General features: G+C 39.0%; 1 protein-coding gene across 2 annotated transcripts in view; it reads left to right on the top strand.

Moving 5' to 3' along the window:
• The window catches only part of peak1 (pseudopodium-enriched atypical kinase 1), a 104,041-nt gene that overhangs the window by 13,775 nt on the left and 67,853 nt on the right, over positions 1-22,413 (top strand). The window lies entirely within an intron of this gene.

Below are 22,413 nucleotides of genomic sequence, written 5' to 3'. Positions count from 1 at the left end.
TATATATATTTCAATAGCACTACTAATGAACAATCCAGCTCCAAAAATATAAAATGTGGTGGCAGATGTTTTAATCTTGGTGGGCTGCCACAGGTAAAAAAAATGTGGGAACCCTGTGATAAACTGAACACTGGCTTTAGATAGAGCCGTTCACATTTTCGTGTCGACCGCCATTTTTTTACACATTAGTCAAATGGGAGAAGCTGTTGATTGTTACTACCTGTCCTGTCTTATTTACCAAAAATCTGTAGAACTTACCCTCCACACAACTCAATAGAAATATTTAGTCCTCTCTGCATGCACTCTTGAACATTTGTTGTGAATTGTAGACTGATGAAGGACCTCCACAGCCTCATACCCTCCTTCAATACCTCACCCACTACAGGGCTCAATTGAACATGTCACAAAAAGCATATCTCAAGAATCTGACAGGAAGAAGATAAAATGAGGGTGTAGCAAGAAAAATGGCAATGGTAAAGAACACTAATCACAAGCAGTGCTGGTATTTTATTTTGAGAATATGACTGATGTTTGAATGGTTGTGAGGGCCATCTGATGTGCAGTCTGTTCCTCTTCCGGTAACTAAAGGAATTTCTAGAAGCAGGGAAGTTAACATGTCCCCTTATTTACCATCTTTGACAGCATGCTTTATTAGATACATTCTAAAAACTGCAGTTCACTATCACCTTTTCATCTTGTTGTCATGATACAGGCAATTACATTCAGCTATACTCTGATATTGTTCTTCTCATGAAAGTTAAATCTGTTCGAGGATCATTAGTTGCAGTTTGCAGCAGTAGCCTCCTCAGCAGCTTCTTCATCTACTGTTACACACAATCACTAGATAATGATGTAGCTTGAAACATGGCTCGCTAAGAGGACTTGATTGCCACATATTTTGCCTTATTTTCCTGAATTCTTTCAGGATTATTGTGTTAGCACTAAACATTTTTTCGATTCCTGTGACTTGCCTTTATCTTAAAACATGTTGAGCCCTAAAGCTACACACAACATTTAGTTTATTACCTGTTTTAAAAAGAGTCAGATCCAAATTTCACATGATGTAGGTATCATGTCACATGACAGGTTGCAGTGGTTTAAGATCATCATGACATATCAAAGGGTAGAATTCACAGCAATCCAGAGCCACATTGTTATGAATCCCCAGACCCTGTCAGGTTGCAACGTGATATGGCCCTTAAAGCCTTCAGCGCCTGATCCATGGTTCTGGCTGCGTTGTGGCGTCCTGTTGCTGCACGTCTCTCACAAGCTCAGCTGTTGATGGAATGCAAGGTTGGTAGAGTTAAAATATTTCCCAGCAGACTGGCATAGATGTGCGAGCATCAGAGTGCACCACTTCAGGCCAGAGCAAAGCAACCAAGCATGTACTCAGGGGCTTTCACAAGTTTTCCAAGACATGATTTGCACTGAGTCTGAAGTTGTGATAACAGTTTGCAATGCTCAAGGTTTATACAAGGAGTATAAACTGAACCTATTCCCATTCTTGGTGTCATGATTCAATTAAAAGCATTAACTTTGAAGCATTTCACAGTCTTCTTTGTGCATTGAAATAATGAAAGTGTGATTAACTAAAAGACCCCAATTGTTCTTTGTAAAAACACAAGTTGGTGTGTTTGTTCTGAAGTAAAGGGGGAGAAAAGAAAAAAGGGAAGTATCCTGTCGTGTTGTTGTTAATGTTATGTCTCCAGCAGCTGAGAAGCACCTCTCTTCTTCAACGACACTACTGGGAAAAAATATCGTTATCCAAAACGTTTAACACATGCTGCACATTTGAAATGAAATAGACTCTGGGTCAAGTCATTCTCTTTGAAGTTTTGCAATGTGCTGCAGTGTCTGTTGGTCTGCTGGTCTGGCGTGTTAGTGATGGAGTTTGGTTAGCGTTGATCTCTAGGTGATATGGCCAGAGGTGTTCACAAAATACTTTACCTTTGACTTGCAAAGCCACTTTATAAGTCCTTAAATCCAAAATGTGCCCAAAGGCTGCCCTTTTTTGAAGTAGAACTACAAAGTTACTCTTATGTACGTGCTGTACACTGGTGCTGCACTGTGACCTTGCTGTTTAGTTCCACCAACATAAATGTTATTAACTTAAGTTATTACAAAAGTCAAATTGTAGAGGATACAGTTGGATAGTGGTCACATTTGAACCAGTGTTTCCCACAGAATTTTAATTTGTTTCCCCTTTACTAAATTTGTAGGTTTTTGCAGGTCTGTAACAGCAGTGCAGGAGGAACTCCTCCTGAGTTCTTTTATCCCGTAGCAGGAGCTTTGAGTTGCGGGGTGGATAATTGATTTGTCAGTCTGATCAGGGATGATCAGATCAAATTGATGGATGAAAGGAGTAGCTGTTTGTGAGTGAAAGTAAACTTTTAGACCCAGCAAGTTTGATCCAGCTCCCTTGGCTGGCCTTCAGGCTTCCAAGCATTTCACGGCACATCTTCCTCTTGTCTTAAAGTATGGACATTTGGCACCAAGATATTCAATTTGAATTGGTAGTTAATGGTACCAACAATAATTGGTCAGTAAAAAAATGAATGGAGACTAGTGTGCTCAGCGTGTGTTGAGGTAATTGCGCTTAAAAAAAAAAAAGTGGTATTTTGTCAGAGAAAAAAAGAAGTAGGAAAAAATAGAATAGGTATGAGAAAAACGCTGAAAGTTTTGGGTTTTTTTCAAATGATTTGGTCACTTTATGTTAAAACTTAAGATGATAAAAAGATTTGATGTGTTGTCATGTGGTGCATTTTACTCTTTTTGCTCCACATTGGACACCTCGTATCCAAAGTGTTCCCACACAATGGAATTTGTTCTGCCTAATTTGCTCACCAAACGCTATCGGTCTTATTACGTCATCTTTCCTCGCACTGATACAACTTGCCCCACTGGTAGCATGGGCTGCAAGTTTTGAGCTTCGGCTGAGGGAAGGAGGGGCGAAATGTGCATGCACATGGCATTTAGGGCAAAAGACAAAATGATGGTTCACTTGCAAAACGGAATGTGGAAAAAGAATTGTTTTTTCTCAATTACATTGTTTTTGTAATTGCTGGGAGCCAAAATTCATCATGATGAATCACGATGTATATGTGAACCTTTTTTTCATCCAGCTTTACTGAACAATATCGTACAAACCCTGTTGTTAGATGAGACGTTTTTTTGTCATAGCTGTGCCTAGACTCAACGAGTGTTTCCGATCATCTGCATAAAGGACTATTATCTTAGTGTGGAAATGTGAGTTTCCAACCCTCTCATAATTGGCTGTTTATATGGTTTTCATGTTTAAAATAATGAGAAGACAGAAAAAAGCACAGCATTCATTTAGTCCTTTGCAAGCTAGATTATTTCACTGCTTGAAAAACCTGAAGCAGACGCATTTAATATGTAACGGTATCTGGCAGCATCTTCCTTTGCAAACTCGTCTTTAGCGAGCCCTATTATCCTAGAAATCGTTTCATTTTCCACACTGCCCTTGTAAATTGTATGTACAATTCTGCTCAAATCAAATTCGGCTTTCATGGTGATCCACAGTGTCGCTACCAGTGACTTCCCTCATTATTTGGTACCCGGTAAATTTTACGAATTACACTTCAAAGGGCTAATTTGGGCCTGACATTCTATAAATAGAACTGAGCGACACAAGGCTGTAAAGCGCAGCAGGGATTGCCTTGGCTCACTGTTTTAATGACTTCATTTCTATGCATTGGGAGCAGTGCTGATGGGTTTTGATGTCTTGCCATGCTTTGTGATGACTCAGTCATCACATCTATAGCACTTATCATGAGGGTCAAAGTATTCTGCTTGAGGACAGCCATGTGACTTTTTAATGAGTATTCACAAAGTGACATAATGACTTTGACATGCAGTCTTGTCATTTTTTTTCTCATTACCTGTCTTTCCCTCTCCCATTTATGGAATAACTATCCATTACTGTGTGAGTGCCAAAGCAGACCCAGCTTTCTGAGATTATTCAGAGATCTATGAATTGAGCTTCAGACCTGCAAACTCACCACTTTTGGGTGAAATTTCATTTTTGAAAGAAAAATATTGCAGCTGCATAAAACAGGTCCTGTGCCATATGATATATGAGATGTTGAGACACTGGCACCATTTTTTTTCTCTATAAAGTCATGGTGGCATGTTGACCCGCACTGTAGCTTCAGAATTGAAGGTTGATGTCCTTTTTCTCATAACTCCAGAAAAAGCAGCAATTTAAACATTTGCTTCCCAGATTGACACATCTCTGCCACTGTACCTTGTATGATAGTTGTACTCAATTTACTGCCTGCGAGCCATAAGAAAGGGTCCAGGGTCCATTTACTAATTCACAATGAAACGAAAGCTACAAGGTAGATTTTTTAGTCCATGTTTAAAAAATTATGTTAAAATTTATTCTGCTACATCTTTGGACTTGAAGGATGAGTTGATTAATATCACCAACGACTTTGTGTCTTGTCGGCTCTAAACAAGGTCCACCCATCCAGTGCAGTAGTTTGATCCTGGAAGTTAGAGGTTAACCATATCTCTGTGAAGATGTGCGCAGAGCAGTCTCTGATTTCCTATAGCTGAGTGAGCCTCAGTCACATTTCATCCACTTTATTCTCTTACTCATAATATTTTTGGATTGTCCAGCTGTACCATTTTTGAGAATGCAATATCTCATAAACACCTTGAGTCAATTTCTTCAAATTTTGCACAAAGGTCTACTTGGAATTGATGATAAATTGATAAGATTTTGATATTCAAAGCTTAAGGTCGCTTTGACCTCATCTGTCTCATTCTTGGTAACCAGGAACACCAGGAGGGATTTTCTTTTCAAATTTGGTATAAACGTACACCTGAACCCAAGGATGAACTGATTTGATTTTAGTGGTCAAAGTCAAAGTCACCATAACCTTGCATGAACCTCATGCTCGGGAAGGCAATATCCATAGCAGGCCTTGAGGGAATTATCGTAAATTTGGCACAAACGTCCACTTGGACTCAGGGATTAATTAATTCGAATTTGGTGGTTGAAAACAGCAAATGCCCTTATATACTGACAAAATATGCTTGTGTGTTTATTAACTGGCCTTCTGGCATTTTCTATAAGTGGCACCAGAGCAAAGCCAGTTGATGATCCCTGTTGTATGGTGTGTCTAATATGTGCAACAACTCACACACATCAAATGTCTTGGCCTGTGTGTCACACTAAAATGATTGCGTTTCACTGCCAGCAATAATAGGGTCCAGCAGAGAGAGAGAGAGAAGTGGTCAATTAAGAAAAAGTGGCAAGAAAGAGATGCACGGCAAAGTGGCAGAAAGAAGCATCCAAGATGCTTGCTCTATGCCGCAAATGAGTTGGCAGGGGTTGTGCCACTGTTACCATCTTTTTGACCTTTTGCAAGATACCCACAGCAACTGTAATGAACAACATGTATCTTTTCCTTTTTTAACATCTCAGTGAGCACCACAATGCTTCATTTATATGCTAAAATTGTAGAAAAATGTTCCCACACATGGGTGTGGTTTCAGAAATATCACCCTTTTCATTATGCATCCTCACAGAGCTGCAAATTATTTTCATTGTCTAGTTTTTAAATGATGTGTGCACCATACTATGGAACACTGGGTTTCTCTTTTCCCTCGGATAGCATATATTCAGCAATCTATTGTTAAGAAAACACACATGAGATAGAGCCTCTTCTTTCCTACTTTTGTCATTCTTTGTATTCCTTAAGTGTCTTTGCATCTCTACGCTTTGTGTCAGCCTCTTTCTGTCTCCCTCTTGTGTTTCTCTCTGTTTCACAGAGTGTACTTCACAGGTTCTTATCACATGTTTAGTCTAAGACGGGCCCTTGGAGACTTGCTGCAATCAGCCCAGAGCAGGAAGCCAACATGAGCAGACTATGAAGAGGGCATTATTCTGTACTTAACAATCAAGACCCTCTTCTGTCTTTCCTGTCATCCCTCCCCCTTCCTCTCTGTGCACTTCTCCCAACTATTGTTTTTTTTTTTTTTTGCTCTGGGTGTTCATTTCTCCCTCAAATCTGCCCTTGTCATGAAAGTTGATCCAGAGAGAGTATTAAATTTCACTGAGTGCAGTGCCAGAGATTTCTTTGAAATAGTAAAAGCTTGCAGAGGAAAAGAGTGTTCAGCTAATGTGTAAAAATGAGAAATTCTGGGGGAAGGGAGAAATCTTTAGGTAATGGCAGTTATATTTTAAACATAAGGAGGATGTATTGCATAGATCAGAAGTTTGGAATTGGCATATGGCATAAGTTTATAATCTGTTGTTTTTAAGTATGTTTTGTGCTTAACAGTACTCTGAGTACAGCAAGTATATTGAATAATTTCAATGATAACACTGCTTTTAAAACCTTTTTTGTCATTATAATAAGTTGTATAGGTGTTGGTGTTAGTTTAACATTCTGCGTCTATCCACCCACAGGCGTCTACTCAAAACCATAGCACTATAAGTCCTAAAATTTTGAGTAAAGACTGATAGCCATAGTAGTGATATTTATCAGCGATGTCATTGATAGATTTATAGTTTTCCTGTATTGTATTTCACTATTTCACTAAGTACCATATAGATTAGGATTATGTGGAAATGCATAGTAATACATGACTTACTTGGAGTACATTTTTTCTCTCTTTTTTAGTAACTACAGTAAATTTTGTACATTTTGAAAAGCCTTGTATATTTATATTACGGAATATGGCAAAAGGTAATATACTGTGATGTATGACATATCAAGATTTACTGGTGGGAAGCTGATAAACTGCTGACAGGTTATTGGACAGGTTGACAGTATCAAGCCCTGTTAAATCAGCCCGTACAAGGTGTTAACAGATTACAGAGCACATGTGGATCTGCATGCAGGAATCCGAACTGGAGTGTGGCAAGGGCTGATAATGAGAGCATAGAATAGAATTTATTACGACACTCTCAAGCACTTGCAGATTTATCCTGTGTAGCTATAATTATATACATATATTTAGAAATAATATGTGAACTGATGTTAGTCACGCTCTAATGATGCCAGATTTTCTTTCCCATCTTGTCTTGTTAGTATGATTTTACATCTCATCTCTGTGATGAGTGGAAACAGCACATATAAATATATGATGGTCATGTTTGTATGTTTGTGTGTTTTTCCACATATTGCATGTGCTCTGATAGAGATTTATCTCATCAGCCTGGACAAGTAATAACTATAAAACAATGTAGAAGCACTGTGAATTTGCAAAATTACATATTTTAGAAGTTCCTACACAATTTGATATACTTTTCTGATTCTAGTCAAGCGTTTTGTTCGAGAGTCAGCTCAGTGACACTTCACAAACTGTTGCCTGAAGAAAATGTCTTCAGAGCTTGACTAACAGACTGACTTGACCTCGCACTTTGATATGTTTGTTATTATGGGGTATGAAAGAGGGAAAGCGCAGGAAAGGGAATAATAATGAAATGTTATGATGAAAAACATCACTCTATGTCAAGGTGCCCTCGGAAAGATGAAAAATTACCCAGATGCTGTTTGAAGCCCTTCTCTGTTTAGTATATTAGAGAGTTCTAGATGTCATTGATGTTAAACAGATATTATTTACTGTATGTTACCAGGAAAAACAGTAGCCTTTTTTAAAAATTGCAAATCACAGTCTTTCCGCTCCTGTCACTTGTGGTATGCTTAGTTTTATGTGCTTGATGGGGTGACAACAAGACCGACGAGGTGTCAAAAAAGGCAGCTGGGTGGTAAGCTCACACTAAAATATAGCCACAGACTTGCCTTTTCCCCTAATTTCATAAGGATATGAAAACAGTCTTAACCTCTAATGAGGCTCAGCTGTTATCTCTGTGAAATGTCACTTACGTTGATGTGCTACAGGTGTGTTAAGTCTAATTTAATTTAATTAGTGTTGTTCCTGTGGTGAATTGAGGCAGGGGGGACATTGTGTATACCACATCGGTTCCTAAGGTAACTGATACTTGGTGCTGTCTCACTATTGTTGCTATGCACTGTTATTTTTGTAGCCATCCTTTAAAGGTTCAGTGTGTATTTAGGGAAATAAATTGGCATAGATGGAATATAATTAGTTAATTAATTAATATTAATTAATATTCTTTATTGTATAATCACCTGCAAATAAGAATTGTTGTGTTTTTGTTGCATTAAAATGAGCTCAATTATATCATGGCGGTCCTCATCCACGACGATCACCATGTTGCACTGCCATTTTTTTACAGTAGCCCAAAAAGGACAAACCAAAGACAGACTGTAAATAGGGCCAATGCATTTTTTGTACGCAGCCCCTCTGCAACAAGAACATCCTTAAAACACAAATTTTTCCATGTGAAACTGCTTTATTCAGTGTTTTTACTTGTTCAGATCATGTCGGCTATTTGCTTTGGAGAGGAAGAGACCTCTGCAGATAATTTGGCTCCTGGTACAACACTCCTTTACAATGAACACTGATGGAGCTGTAACTGAGAGAAACTTTCAATCCGTAATCCTCACTACTAGCTGCCTCTAAATCTCCCTGCACCTTACACACGGTTCCTTTAAATGCATATGCATGATGAAGGTGGCAGACAAAATAACTTAATAAATCCTGTTCTCGGGGAAAAGTCATGAATAGAAGACATTACTCCTGCCTTTTTGTCTAATTTGTTACATTTATTATAAAGACAAACATACGATTGAGAAAAAAAGTACAAAACATTAGTAATACAGACAAAAACAAAACAATAATAAAAACAAACAAACAAAAAAAAAAAAACATATTCAAAAATAATAACACTGGAAGTCTCACCTCCCATAACTCTTGGTCCTCCTGCATCCTGTAATAGTGACATTCATTTAATTACGTTTATCTATCATCTATTTATACCAAGTCTTGATTTCCTGTGACATTATCTTGTAAAATTAATTTAACAATTAAACACTTGAAGAGCCTCTCCATTTCGTAAGATATTGTTGCTGCTGATCTTTAGTTATAAGGAAGGTGTTTCAAACTGTTTAAAATGCTTTTGACAAGATTTTGTTGTAACAACCCCTCTCTCAAACTGTTTATTTTTTTATGCTTTAGTAAAATGCATAGAGTAGCTAAAACTGCAGATAAGGAGAGAACAGAAGGGATAGTGAGGATGGGGTGAAAAGCATCCAAAATATTGAATTTAAACTCTCCACACTCCCCCTCCTCCCTCTTGATCTCTCTGAACTTGCACTGCACCCTTTGGAGTCTCCTCATTTCTCAAAGGGCAGCCAAATGCGGTTGCCCTATTAGATAACAGATTTTTGAGCCTTTCTACACATGTGCATATTTAAACTATGACTCAGTATTTAATGGTCACAGACTGATATTGCACCATTTCATCACTCTCGCCACTTTATGTTCTCTATTTGGGTTCGGCTATCAAATATCCCTCTCTACTGAATAATATATGACACAATGCCTTCCTCGGGTTCAGTGAAGGCCAATCTGTCGTCGTTGCCCTCTCATGATGGCCTCTGCCCTTAATCTGGGAGGGATTCTACGTTTTTTTGTCATTGTTACTATTTAATAGGATGAAATGGCCCTGTGAAATATTAATTTTAAATCATCGTCGTGCTCTTGAGAAGTAAAAGCGCAGCGGCTTGTGTAGAGTTTAATTACCTTGTAAATTATGTAATGTAATGTAAAATCTATCTCTAGTTCGGGAGAAGAAAATTGAATCACACTCCCCCCATGTGCACCCCATCAGCAGATACTACCATGTGAGAGACGTGAATGTCTTTAGATACAAATAACTGAAGAAAAGATGTAAATGAGACTAAAAAATGAGGCTGTAAACTATGATACCACTTGTTATTCTTTTGGTTTTGTAAGTAGCCAGTATCACCACTTGCTCTTTTCCTCTTTTTTTGTGAATACACTACGACTTTGTATTTGCTCATTTACAATTTTTTAGACTTACCAGGAACTAATTTGTTTTCCTTTTTATTTCCTTTTTACATTCAACACCGAGAAGGTACATGTTTTACTCAGCTTAAAATATTTTACCTCAGTAGGACACATCTTAACCTAAGTCTGCTCATACGCTCCATTCCAGTCTCTCCATCGCCTTCGTTTGCATTCATGACATTTCTAATTTTGGCTCTGCATTACATCTGAACAAAGCATAACAATTTGTGTTTAGGCAGCCTAAAGCGATGATGTGTCAGATGTGTTGAAATAAAATAGCGAACATTAATAACAACATGTCAAGTTATACTTAGATAATGATGTTTATTGTTATTTCAGAGTTTCCTGATTTTGACGAGACCTTCCTGAAATGTACGATAAAGTCGGGGTGTGTTTTCAGGCACAGTAGCTGTTTGAGGGCAACTGAGATTATTGCAAAAGAAGTAAGGGCTGTGGGTTGTAACTGTGAAGCACTGAGCTTTGCTTTTGGAATTTAAAGTCTCAGCGAAACTGAGGTCTTAGCATCTTTAGCTGCTGTACTGTGAGATTTTTCCAAGTGAAACATAATATTTGATTAGTGTAAAGTTACAGGATGGATTTAAATTAAATCCTTTGCATTTGATTGGACCGTTAAAAAGAGGGCAGGCTTAGAGTTAAACACAATATAGAGCTATAGCAGAATGTTGGCTCCACTCATACCTCCCTTATTTGTGGCTATAGTTTACTAGGTGAACGGCATGTGTCCACGAAATGGTCTGAAGCAGTGTGCAATGGGCTTTAAAGTAATTTGTCTTGTGGGTGGTGAGTGTGTTAGTGTTAACCAAGTCAGCAGTGATGAGTAAATTAAATCTGCCGTATTAAATTGCAGTGTGCTTGCATAACAAATCAGGGTTTTCAACCCCTCCCATCTTGGTTTAAATAAATTTTTTTGCTCAATTTTTGGTGCTGAATGTGCTCAGGAGGAGGATTTGGGAAAAAAATGAGTGAATTAGACTTCCACAACATTGTTTAGACATGAAAACAAAGGATTTTGCTCACTGATATCCAGGCACACGTCTCTTTCTATTTCTCTCCACATTGCTCTGTTAGCTACAATGACCCAGCTAGTCGCCCAGAGTCCCATTTGATTGACTGAACTTTTGGTAGCGCCACTGAGTGCAGAATGAGTCAACAACAAAGACAGAGATTTTTATGTAAAAACACCCTAACACTCATTTTTTGACATAATATTTTTGCAAGTAAATGAACAATAAACACAGAGACACAGTATTAAAACTAGAAAATGTATTTTTCATTTGGGTTTTGGGAACAGTGGGTCTCTATAGTGTATTTTCCATTCAGGAGTGCAAAAGCTGAGTGTCCTCAAGGTTTTTTACTATCTCCTTAAGGAATGCAAGTTCAAGCACATCTCTGAAACCCTTCACAGATACTGTCTTCTCCTTCTTGACATGTGAATAAAGGCTCAGTCTGTCACTGAATCAAAGCCTGTTCAAGTGTCAGACACGTGCTGTGCTCTAAAATCTTATCCTGGACTGCGTTTCATCATTCTTCCCTCGGTTTTACAAACAAGCCATCCAATGAGTGAACTGCATCTTGTCTGTTTGTCATGCTGTTGTACAGTATACGGGCACTAGACGGTGGTTGTGCATGTCAACAACCTTTTAGCGAGATTGCAGGACTCTGGGCTCCTGCAGAGGAGTCCATGCTCACCACTTACAGGAAATAAGCACCAGTGTGCATTACGTTTATTAACTGTCTTAAAGCATCCACATACACTTGTCAAGCACCAAATTGTCCAAGTCCAACTCGGCTGGTGGAGCATCTTACCAACTGAGTCAGGGTGCTTTATACCATCACATACTTTCGCAGCAGATATTTGCATGAAACTGTCTGTTCACTGAAGGGAATCTGATGGCGAGGGATATATAGTAGGCATGGAATGAGCTGGTAATAGCTTTGCTCAAGAATGTTTGACAGTATATCTTCATAATTTTTATATTGCCTCTCTAAAATGATACTTCTGGTTTCACTTTGATTATTCCATAAAGTGAAAGTTTTAAATGCGTAAATCTGGAAAATAACTTAAATGTCATTAAAGCACCAGCAGAAATTGATTTACCTAAAAATAATTTCAACTGTTTCTCAATTCTACCAGCATTAATTGCAGAGCTGAGATACTCCAGCGCTGCATATAGAGGGCAAAAACAATTCAGTGCTTTGCCATTATCACTTTCAGTCACCCGGCTCCCCAAGCTCAACCTCACTGACGCAGAAGCCCTTTCATATGCTTTGATCCCGTTAATAATTATTTGCTATGCTGCTGAAGAAGGAGGGCAGATTGAAAAAGCACCAGAATGCTTTGCGCTGATAGTGGCGTTGAGAAAGAGAGGGGGGGAGTAAGACTTGGAACGTTTTGTGGTGTGGGAGTTTTTCAACAACCCTGTGTTGTCCTTCCCAGACATTTCCACTGAATATGAAAAAGCGGAGAACAGCCTCAAGGCTTCATCCGAAACTGTATATGCCAAAGGACAACATTCCTGCCCTGGATAAACAATAGTTAAATTTGAAACCTATTTTTCCTTGTTTTTGCCTAAACTCTTAAAAAAATTTAAAAAATGGGTGTCTGAAATTAGAATGCATTATTCACTGTCACCCTCCTCACCATTTATTTTCCTCTATTTCTGATGTCTTTTTGATGAATTCAGAGTGCCTTATCTATTCCCTGCCCTCCTTTGCTGTTTGAAAACGTTTCCCTCCTGGACTGGCTCCTTATCTAGAGTGGCTCTGGATGTGCTCTGAACAGAGCTGGAATCAACATCCCCACTGGTCTGCTGGCAAGGTTGAAAAAGGAAAGCATTGGCTGGGGGGCGAAAGCGAGCCAAAGGAGCTCAGCTGTTTTTTCATCCTCCTCTCTCCACTGGGGTTGGAGATAGATTACTATGACATTCTTACATTTCTCCATAGATACTGGAGCTCATACTGGCCTCTTGTTCACTGGATTCGTGATCAGAAAGCTGAAAGGTCTTCATGTTTCCACCAAGAGTCAGGAAGCTAGTTGTTTGATGCAGGAATTGCTCAGAATGAATGTGTAAAGTATAACGAAGAGCTTTACTATCACACATATCCAGACATTTGAAGGTGGTTTTTTTTTGCACTCAGATAGACATGTACTGTAGTGTTAAAAGGCAGGATTGTAAAGCAGTCACACACACACAGTCATCTGTAGGAATGGGACGATATGCTTGCCTCTGGATTTGATACTATCACGATACTTTGATGCCGATTCAATATGTATCGCAATTTTTAAGTACTGTGATTCAATATTGCACATTTTCTTTACTTTTTTAAGACTAGACCATGGGGAAAAGATGAGTCATACTAGAGACTTTATTTTATAAGACATATTCCCAAAAACAAAGCACATCACATGTCAGTCAGCTTCAAATTTAAGCAGCATCCTACCATGTTACTGCATAGAAAAGAAAAAAAAACCCAACTAATTACTTGATTTTAGGTCTTATTTTTTTATCAATTTTATTCTAGGGAAGCACTGCTATATTAATTAAACTCTACTAACGTACTTACTTATATGTACATGTACAACAGGATGAGTAAAAAATATTTTTTGAATTTATTAACATATTTACTGAGTTATTTGTGGCAACCGCCACAATAACAGGATTGATTAACCACCACTTACTGAAATGGATAAAATCTTATTCCACTGTAGAGCTACGTGCAGTGAATGAATTGGCTCAGCCCCACGCCCTGCTCTCATTCTCTTTCTTTGTTTACTAGACAACAAATGAGACAAATAAACTCGCTTGTGCACCCCACGGTCACTGCGTCTTTAGGAGACTAATCCCTGGAGAGTGGTCAAGATCTCCAGCGATGGAGCTTCATTAGCAGCTGTAGCGACTCAAATTCAGCTGGCACACCCCAGGGCCTATGAAACAGCAGCCACAAAAAATCAATTAAGATTTTTTTTTTTTTGGATACAATGTGGCGTTACTTATAGACTACCACAATAACAGCAGTAACTTATGCCAGCCTCTGCATTTGATTTATATTGATTCAGGCATTAAAAAAAAAAAAAAAGTTAAATACAGAAGTAAATTGTGCACAAGTGAAATAAGTAAATGGAGTTGAGCTGGGATACATAACTGAATCTACAAATCCCATCAAATAATGACTTTGGAATTTCAGAAATGGCCAAAAATAAGACTGGCACGATTTGTAGTTGTGTGTCAAGGGGTTACGGTTTAGCTTTGGAGACACTGCTACAGCCTATCGTGGGAAAGCCGTCATCCCCTTGCATAACCCAGCTTCATCTCCCTCTTAGTTCATGAGTCACTGGAATCATTGATTGATAGCCTACTTTTGTTTCTACTTTAATAATGTAGTTGGAATAGACTTTTATGACCCCAGAGATCAATAAGAAAATTGATTTATTAAGGTTCTTGGTAAAACTGCATTGAGAAAGAAGAATGGGTCAGGATTCACACCCCTCACTCACTTTATCGCTGCAGACACAGCATGTAAAAGGGAGTCATTATAGTGACAAAGCTGTGATTTCCCAAGCATTCCCACCTGCAGGTAGGGCAGCTGATAGTAAAGGACAGAGGGATGGATGATCCTGTTATGGTCCTTGTCACTCCAAGGTGGGAAAATAAAAATATGAGTGAGGGATTGTCTCAGCCTCCTCTCAGATAAAAGGAGGGATAGATGAGGATGACAAAGTTGAAAATGTGCCAACACGTGTGAGGGCTGTGATGAAGAACAGCTGTTTGGTGAGGATTCATTGCTGTTTGTAAGTGTGTGCATGAATGTACACGACATGGCAATATTTATGCAAGGAGTACCGCCTCACACAGAGAACACGCTGCTCACAGTTACAGATGAAAGGCAGTAAACCCTAATGGCAGGTTGGCCATACATAATGCTGTCTAACCATAAGCATTTTTCTTGGAAGCCGTCTGACATTAAGTGCGGTCACAGACTGCGTATAACAGTTGACTCATGGCAGCTGTATGTCACTGAAGCATCTGAATTCAGAGTCAAACCTGCCTCAGTGATTTGGAATAAATCTGGATGTAAATCACATTGATTTTCCCAACATTATGCCATTTTGTTACGGCTTTTGGTTCAATAACATCTATAAAACAGACAGTAAATAGGTAATATTCAGTAACCTCTCAAAACAGCTCCTATTATGAATTATTACAGTAAGAGCATTTTAGGTCCCCTGTGAATAAAAGGTACATTAGAAAAAAAACAAAACATGTTTCTTTCTTTTGGAGGTCGACCAATATTGGATTTATAAAGGCCGATATAATAATTATAGTTTAGAGCAGAAAAAGCTGAATACCCCAGGGACTGGCAGTGTTTTTGTTGGGCCTTGTTGGGGGGGGGCGCTGCAGCGAGGACGCAGCCTCTGTACATGGGGCGCACACTCTACCAACTGAACTACTGGGTGCTTCGGGCCTGCTTGTATTTTAAATTTGTATTTCAGTTACTTTCAAGTACTTTGTAAATAGTAAAAAAAAAAAGTTTTTACACAACAGAACATCTTCACGCTGAGATGTGCCGGACAAGGCTTTATAGCCTCGTTTTGGTGGTGAGGTTAAATCATGCAACGTGGTTTATAGCCTAATGTTAGCTTTTAACTTCTAGCAATTGCATTTAGTCATCAAAAACCCTAAGAGTAGTGTTTATTTGTGAGTCTTTTGTCTTTCTAAACAAAATGTTTAAATATAAATGTGTGTTTGCTGTAGAGCTTATTTTCTGCCATAATCTAAATAAAATCTAAAATCCAATGGAAAAATCCAAGAGGCTTTTTGTTGAGGAAACCAGGTTGACGCTTACTTATGTGTCAGCCCAAGAAAAACGTCATCCCTGGGGCAAACTATACACCAGACATAGTCAGAAAGCAGAAGGGACCTGCTTTCTGTACCCACTGCTCCTTTTTCCCTGTTCCACCGCAACCCTCCCCTCTCCGGCGGCAATGTATGTTCCTTTGTGACAGGAGGACCACTATCGGTGGCAACTTTCACTAATAATGGTAGTTATCAAAAAATTCTGTTGGTGCTAATTAATCAGCAAATCAATAAATTGGTCAGTCTCTGCTTTCTTTATATTATCCTAATCATACTCTTGGAAACAATTCACACTGCATGTTTGATACAATGGTCAGTGTTTGCCCTTATAATTAGCGTTGTATGCTTACTTTTTGTAGTGTTGTGTAACCCACGTTTTTATGTATAGTATAGTATAGAACTGATCCTTAACAAAATACAGTATCAAAAAGACAACAACACTCTATCTCGCAGTGAGAAATATTTTCATGGAACTACTTAATCTGAGATAGAGGAGCACCAGTGACCACAAAAGCTTTAAAGGCTCTCTGTGTTATTTTAAACCATCTCCCAGAAAACTCCTGTTTGTATCAGCTATGTACTTTTCTTAGACATTCAAATGGCTTATTACTGGCAGTCCTCTATCTTGACTTTAACCAATCTGCTCTAACTTTACTTTTATCCCACTGAATTCCCTCTCCCTCCTCTTTTCCTTTTTCCACACTATCCCCCTGGAGATCATCCTGAGAAACCAATGGTCTAAGCAATAGCATAGCAATAGTTTTTTCCCCTGCTTTTGCTCTGCTTTTTCTTGTCTTTCCTCTGATTATAGAATATTCATTACATGGTGAAGTACATGCCAAAAAGTGCATATTTCATTGACACTTAATTCTCACTCGTATCGTAGCCCCTCATAAAAATGCCTGCAATAATTCAGTTTAAAGAACTAAACCAGCCCTTTTCTCTCTTTACAACCAATGCCCTTGTGGGTCCTTGGACTAAATCCACCCCCAGTGCCCTGTTTTTATTCTGAGTCTGGACCCTGGCCCCTCAATGTAGAAGACATATGGTCCAGATGTCTGCACAGATGATGGGGCCACATAGACCTCACCACATTATCTGCCAACAGCACTGACATCTGCATGCATAGTACCTTTGTTGTCAATAGGAAATGACCTCTTTAAGCTAATTTAGTAACAGTGCCACCGAGACTAAACACTGGAAAAAGCTGGTAGTCATCAACTGTCTCCAGGTTCGTCGTTAGAGAGGTTGCATAAAAACTCTGAGTGAAAATTCCTCCAATTTGTGTTGGTTGTTAAACAGTCACTCATAGTACCCATCTAATTTTAACAAATGTCTTGTAAGTCAAGAAAGAATGAGTAACTGTGGAGGGAGCCCTGGAAACTAGGCGTATTGCATGTGGAAACTGTGATGGGATTTGTTTCGGTTGGGCTGTTTTAGAAAGGCTCATGCATGCACGTTGACCACTATGTTGAAGATGCATTGAAGATTGCATCCTCTTGTAGGTGTTTGAGTTGGCAGAGATTTCTACAGTGAATGCTGCTGATCGCTTTGATAAAGATGTTGCTCACACATACTAGAAACGAGGCGTTTGAGGCTCATATTGGCAGCAGAATAATCTTATTCTGATTTGTAGGTTTTGTTGTTTTGAAGTCTAAAGTATTAACCTAAATTGGTAAACATGGATGCCAACAATACTATAATACAACAATAATACAAAAATCAGCAGTACTATATTAAGTTGAGGCTAAACCAAATATCTGCCAATTAGGTGGATGTAATTACTAACATGTAGACTAGTGTACTGTGTTTTCCCAACTGGTATCATCTGACAGTGATAAAGCATTTGGGATCAGCAGCTAGTGTTTTGGTAGACCCGGTGTAGCCAGCAGATATCCAGGCCAAGACCTCCTCTTCCATGTACAGCTGATGGTTTACAGTTCGATTAGCAATTTGAGACAGGTCCAGATAATTAATGAATTTGTTCTATTAAATACCTGCATATAAATGCAAATAATAGATCATATCCGATGATTTCTGAGGTTTTATTTCGGCTAAAATGTTCCACCTCTTTTGCCATCCAAACATACTGTTTACCTGTAGGCAACCACAACTGGATCAGATGTGCTCGACCAATCCTACTTGCTTCCAATACCAAAATCTTGTCCCGTTGTGTACAGATTCTGCATACATATGCAGATATATCTTTATAGACACTATGTTAAACTGAAGGGTTTTGATCTCTGTGTTGGAAAGGAGGCTAACCTCAGCACAACATTTAGCAATGAATGATTTTTTTTTTTTTTTCGCGGCACGCATTTTAGCTTGTAAAAGTAGGAACATAATTGATGACATTAGAATGACTAAATACGTCTTAGGTGAGCTGGTTGCAGGGTCTTGGTATTGTGCATGCCGGTTGACTGGCATGGCTCACTGCAACATTTAATGGAGCTGACCCATTGTTAAGGAGCTTTGTTTAACCTGTGCTTTTCCTGCTGTGGCAAGTCTGAAAAAGATCTATTCTAATCCACAATAAGAGTTTTTCTGAAAAATTTAAGATTCATAATGTGATAAATAAGACTTATTAACTCATAATAATTGTCTGAAACACTGGACACAGCTGTAGCCCAACCCATTAGTTGTGTGCATTAACAAAGGAGATAATAATTGATAAATCATATTAAATTTTCTTTATAGTTGTTTTTTTTTCTTATCCTATTGAACATCCCTGTTAGAAAATTTTATCTCATTCTTCAGCCAGGGGGTGTAATTGCAGTCCCAAGAATGAAAACACGTTAAAGCACTGTTATTTAGCAACTCCCCAGAAAAACTAAAACTCTGCTCTTCTGGCTATTGCTTTGCTTTGCTGCTTCATGCCTTGTATTTTAATAATAGTTACACACACTTTACAATCCATTAGGTCACTGAAACATCTACTAAATTTGCACTAAGCAGACTGGAAGTTATTCAGGTTCACATCTACAGGAGGTTGACAGCTGCTTAAATCCGGCCTTGCCTGCAAAATGTATCGTTAAGTGGCGTCATGAAACTGATAGGTCTCCCTGGGAATTCAGTCCTACTGGGAGAATTCAGCTCAACCTCATTCTCTCATTTTGTCCCTTTTTTATTCTCACTCTGTTCACCATGGGATGTTCTTAATGGGCCTGGATTATGTGACTGTTGTAGTGAGCTGGGGTCTGAACACAATGAGTACTGCTAAGGAGAGGGGAAAGGCCAGGTCTGTTCCTGTTCTATCATTCATCCCCTTTTATATTTCACCCATTTTGTCCTTTTTAAATGTAAAAGGCCAAATGACAAAATTTGTTCCCTCTTGTTTTTGACCTAGCTTTTTATTCCCTACCACTCTGATGTCTTCAGTCTCTGCGCTGTAATGTTATGGCTCCATCATCACTCTCATACTAGCTCCCTCCCTCTGTCCCTCCTCACATATCGCTCGAGCTCTTCCTCCCTCCCTCTCTGTCTCTCATTCATGCACTAGCTCTGTATCGACTACGTTTGTCATGTGGCTCGCTTCTCCCATTCGTTCGCCTGGCTACTGATGGGATACACGCCACTGCTTTGTAAGTAGTTAGGCACGTTTTTGTTTGTTTGTTTGTTTGTTTGTTTACTCTTCACCTCCCTCCTCCTCCTGCTCCTCTTCAACAACTGTTGCTGTCTCAGTATGGCAGAGGCTTGCTAGCATACTGACAAGCTCAGAGACACAGATGGACAGATGGATCACACAGGACTGAAGATCCACAGAGAAAAATGTTGTGTATAGGGACAGAGGCGAGGAGAAGGAGCCATGAGCCAGTCAATGCATCATTATTATCATCTCCTGTCTCGGGTGTCAAGTGTTTGGAGAAGGGACTTTCAGCGCTGAAGGGACACCCTCTAATTAAGCAGGATGTGGGGCTTTGGACAAGCTGGCTCACATGTTAATGAGACCTCTTTATACACTGGAGTAGCTGCAGCCTCTTAGTCACAGTTGGGACAACAATAGGAATGTGTCACTGCTCAGCAATGCTTGTGTCTTTGCTTATTTGCACACTACTTTATGTCTGTCCATGCAGCTTAACCTACTAGAGACAAAGATCAATGTTAATGTTTTGTTGTCCTGTAAAGTTGTATACTTTTTATTGTAGCAGCCTGTGCTTCTTTTTCTCTCCTCGCGAACAATTTGTGTGGAAGCAGCTTGCTCAGCTTAAAAATATTTCAAAAGAGAAGGTTTATCTGCTTACAGGAACTGTTGTTTGCACCCTGACTCTCTTCTGCATTTTCAACACAATCCCTTTACTGTCTGCATAGAAATTCAAGGCATACTAAAAGGATTCTTTTTACAGGATTTAACTGTAGTAAAAGAACCTGAGGGTAAAAGAGAGAGAAATGCACACTGAGATTGAGACGGCAAATGATTGATTCGGAAACCCTTTTCTCATCTGCTCAAATGTGAAGTGAAAAAGTACATGCTCAGCAGTGTTTGGGGTGCAGTCAAGTTAATACAACTTGATCTTTGGCTTATCTGTGACTATTTTTGCTGTATGTATATTGGATAATCCCACCCCTCCTCCAACACGTTTCTTTCTCATCAGCACTAAGCAGGAAGACACGATACACACATCTGCGTGGTTGCTAATGCTTTTAGGCTGGACCAGAGAGAGTGGGTTTTACAATTCATTTAGTTCTTGTTTTCAGTTCAGTTCGTGTTTATCTCACTGCAGGGTGGAAGTTGTAAGTCAATACACTCTTGATTTCAATCCATTCATATGTCACCGGGCAGTGGATTTGCATCAAGTGTGATTTAACCTGACCTCATTCAGCTGACTTGCCAGTGAATTAAATTAAACCTAAAAGTGATTCGCTGAGTTTCAGTCAGAGCAAGAGCTTCTTAAAGATATTTTTGGAAGGTCATTGTGCATACTATCACATGCCTAGTCTTCATTTCATTTCATGATAGCACCTTACCTGAAGGAGAAACAAGAAATGTCACAGGTGACAAAAGCACTGGAGGTGTTGGATTGAGACCAATATTTGTGGAGGTGGGAGTCAGCCTCGTGTTACCTCTGTGTCCTTTTAGCTTGGTGCATATTTTTCCTTCTTTTCAAGTATAAAAATATTTTACTGCAACTGTTAAAATAATCCTGGCAGATTTTCAAAGTGCAGATTGGCATGTTTCCACGCCTTTCCTTATTCCCTCATTTCACCCACGTGGGAGAACTGAGGCCAAGATCTGACAAAATGAACTGGGAAAACAAACCATTTAAAAACCATCCTCTGCCAACTCCAGAGACACATGGAAAAGCTACCGTTGCCATTTGAAAGCAGTTTTCATTATTGACCCCAAATCAGAACATGTTTTTCTTTTTATGTTTAGTGCTTTTTATCAATTAAGATTGTTTTGGTGTAAGTTGCGGAGTGTCAAAAATATCAGCCGTAGAGATGACTGGCTTCTCTTAAATATAATACAGCTAGATGGCATCTGGCTTGCGGTGCAAAAAAAAAAAAAAAAAATTGAAAAAATAAAAAACTCAACAGCAAAGTCTCTTTCAGAAATCCTGACATGATCCACAGTTTTCTCTCTACCAAATTCCACCTGCCAACTGTATCACATCACAGAGGGAAGTGTGCGTTTACTGCAACCTCAGCTTGCACCGCAAAGTTAGCTAACGTTACAGCTCAGCTGAGGAGGACGTCATTTATGTTTACATCTTGCGCTGTTACCAGTACGAGCCGTTTGTCCATAAGCTGATGCACGCTTCCTGTCGTACACTGATGCAGTTGGTGTATCTAGTTCAGTGAAAAGAAAATAGTTCCTGCATGAAACTGCTTAAAAGGTCTATAGATTATATTGTGTAACTGGGTAATGATTCCTGGCAAGAGACATTGCTAATCCGTTTTTCAAATGTATTGTTTTTCTACATTTCCATGACTAGGCAACTCACACCAAAACAATCCAGATTGCTAAATACACCATGCACTACAGTCAAGAGGAAAAACATGTATTTTTGATTTTGGTATGAACTGTCCGTAAAATAAAGAGTAACAGTAGCTGTCACTGTGGATCCCGTCTCGCCACCAGCAGTGACAAGCCTGTCACTGAAAATGCAGAGTATTTTAGAGATTGGATTTTGGAGGTTGTTATGGAGACCAGGTAGAGCAGTACGTCAGGACACAGTAATAACGATGCGGACCAGGCATAACAACCACTCTGATGAGTAGGATGGACCATACCTTAATGTTCATGAAGCTGCCAGGGGACTGAGATGTGTGTTTTGTTCTGGTCACAGCTGATCGTGACAATTTCCTTGTCTGTGTGGCGTCGAAAGCTCAGGATTTTAAGTGATAATTTGTCTGTGGTCTTCCTCTGAGCCCTGTTGTTGTGTAAAAGCTTCCTTTGTATCTTTGTACACCACAGACTTATACTATATCCAACACACCATATTTAAGAAAAACACAGGTCTTACATTTTAAGACAGGCTTGCAGTGCAATCCCTGAAATTTATTGGAGGATGACAGTAAACAGCAGTTTAAGTTAAGTGCTTTTTGTAATCTTTTCTTAACACAACAGGTATTTTATGTGCATAACATCATGCTGTTGAAA

This window comes from Plectropomus leopardus, chromosome 11 (assembly GCF_008729295.1).
Source record: "Plectropomus leopardus isolate mb chromosome 11, YSFRI_Pleo_2.0, whole genome shotgun sequence".
Classification (NCBI taxonomy): domain Eukaryota; kingdom Metazoa; phylum Chordata; class Actinopteri; order Perciformes; family Serranidae; genus Plectropomus; species Plectropomus leopardus.
The sequence above is the reverse complement of the archived record's forward strand: the minus strand, read 5'-3'. Positions and strand labels throughout refer to the sequence as shown.